The 2,504-nt window shown below is 43.5% G+C and overlaps 1 non-coding gene across 1 annotated transcript; it reads right to left on the bottom strand.

The window, feature by feature from the left end:
- Window positions 1-1,292: 1,292 nt before the first annotated feature.
- TRNAK-CUU (transfer RNA lysine (anticodon CUU)) lies at window positions 1,293-1,379 on the bottom strand. Its single transcript has one exon. It is a non-coding gene; the product is annotated as a tRNA-Lys (tRNA).
- Between the last annotated feature and the right edge of the window lie 1,125 nt (window positions 1,380-2,504).

The following is a 2,504-nucleotide window of genomic DNA, read 5'->3' on the forward strand; positions in this document are numbered from 1 at the left end:
GATGTAGCAAATAAAAATACAGGACACCATGTTAAACCAGAATATTTAGGGCACACATTAAAGAATTATTGTTGTTTATCTAAAATAAAATATAATTGAGTATCCCAATCCCCATGACTGCAGCAAAGCAGCTGAACTTTAATTTTAGTTGAAAGAATACTGAAATATTGAATTTTATACACACACACACACACACACACACTGGTGCATATACAACTTTACGAATCTGAAGGTACTAGAGCAAAGACTGCTATTTGTCATCCAACATCTGTTTTGTCTTTCTTTTAGTAATCGGCCTTCTGAATTTGTTTTGAACACAGAAAAAGAAAGAAAGGAATACAGTCCTCAGCTTCCTTTGCAGGTAGAAGTTGCCAGAGAGATCTGAGTGTAAGTGGTGGGTAGAACTTCAGGGTCATGCCCTTATAGGGAAGGGGTATTTTCTCTACTCTCCTTTTTGTCTCATCAACTGGAAACATCTGTGTGGTGGCAGGAGCTAGGGCAGCCGTCTTGGGATAGGAGATAGACACTGCGTATTGCATTTTGGAGGGCAACAAAATAGAAAGATCCCTGATATCACACTGGTCCTGCCAGCTTACATCCAGACTGTTATGCGAGAGAGAGATAATCTATCTATTTTAAGCTACCATGTTAATTTGGCATTTGTAGGAGCAGCCTGTCATTCTAACTGCCATGAGTATCTTTATCAATTTTCTTGAGGACACTTTGAATAATTACAGGAGAACCAGATTTGAAGAGTGTCCTGTAGGCAACCACGTTTTCCTTTCTCACAGCTTTCCCTGCTGCTTATTCAGAGCAACACACAGGAAAGGATAAAGCAGGGAAGTGGTTCTATCAGTGACTTTACACTGTGACTGAGACTGACCCCAGGGAGTGTTTTAAAATTTGTATTCAGTGGCTCCATCCTCCGGGATGCCCCTTTAGCAAGTCTGGCATGAGCCAGGGAGCCAGCATTTCTAAATTATCCCAAGACATTCTGATGCAGTCAGTTTTGGGGCTCTATTTTGAGAACCACTGGTCTATGCATGGAGCCCTCCACAGTGCTGGACTTCTAGGAAATTCTTCAGTGAATTAACTCAGGGGAAATTCTTCAGTGAAATAACTCTTTGTGACCCCATGGACTATACAGTCCATGGAATTCTCTAGGCCAGAATGCTGGAGTGGGTAGCCTTTCCCTTCTCCAGGGGATCTTCCCAACCCAGGGATCGAACCCAGGTCTCCTGCATTGCAGGCGGATTCTTTACCAACTGAGCTATCAGGGAAGCCAAAAGCTGTGCCCAACCTGGGGCTTGAACCCAGGAGCTCAGGGCTCGAACCCTGAGATTAAGAGTCTCGTGGTCTACCAACTGAGCTAGCCGGGCAAACTCAGGGAGCTTTTCAATTACTGTTGATGGCGGTGTTTAGCAGTCTAGAAACAGTGCCTTGAAATGAATACTTAGCAATATTTGATGGGACACTCAGTGAGAGGCAGACATTTAGAAAGTTATGAAGCTTTACTCTCGATGGCCTGTAAATATACATGCACAAATTCACATATACATGCACTCATTTGGTAGCAAGAAGTAATTAAATTATTTGGAGTGATGATTGAAAAGTAAATATTTTAAGGGGCAAGAGGGCAAAATTTAAACACTCTGCTCCTCATGCTCATTTCTTTAGTTCCCAATGTTGACTGAGGAGCGGGAGTAATTACAAGTGGTAATAATGCTTGATAATTATATATTTGCCTGTGTTTACACTGACCGTGTAGGGGAACTCAGTTCATAAGTGAACCCTCGTGGGTATCCTTTCCCTAGAAGGCCGTCAAGAATGAAGTTCATCTCACACCCAAGCAACAGCTGGACCTAATCATGACACTAACCTCAGGAGGAGAACAATTAACGATAAACTTCCAGCCCAAGGGAGCGAGATGGGGACTGGAGAGAGGATAAAAGTGCCAACTAGTTGGATCAATAGCAGAGATTCTTTTGAGCATCTGTATTTGTGCAAGGACCCCATGCTAGGTACTGTGGGAGGCAGGGAGGGGAGAGGAAGGGGCAGAGAGACAAGATGCAGGATCTTACAGTGTGACCCCTGATAGGAGAGTGCCTCTCTAAGCAATATGGGATTGATGCCAAGTCAGTACTTTGGGAGCTCCCTGAGGGAGACGTTGGAGTGGATGGGGGCAGCCAGGAGAAGCTTCTTCGAGTAGGCAGCATGCAGATGTCAGTCAAAAAATGAACCCTTGTGGGTATTGGAGGTACAGGGGTGATCAAGAAAGAGTGCCTCTTGTCAAGGAGCTCCCATTCTGGTGGAGGGAGATAGACCAGAAAAAATGTTATTATGATTATTAGAGCATTATTAGGTATTATTAGATAGAAATATCAGATTTATTCATCAATGTCTTGTTATTCATTCACTCAGTTATGTCTGACTCCTTGCAACCACATACATTGCAGCACACCAGGCTCCTCTGTCCTCTGCTATCTCCTGGAGTTTGCTCAAAT

This window comes from Bubalus kerabau, chromosome 15 (assembly GCF_029407905.1).
Source record: "Bubalus kerabau isolate K-KA32 ecotype Philippines breed swamp buffalo chromosome 15, PCC_UOA_SB_1v2, whole genome shotgun sequence".
In the NCBI taxonomy this organism is placed as follows: domain Eukaryota; kingdom Metazoa; phylum Chordata; class Mammalia; order Artiodactyla; family Bovidae; genus Bubalus; species Bubalus kerabau.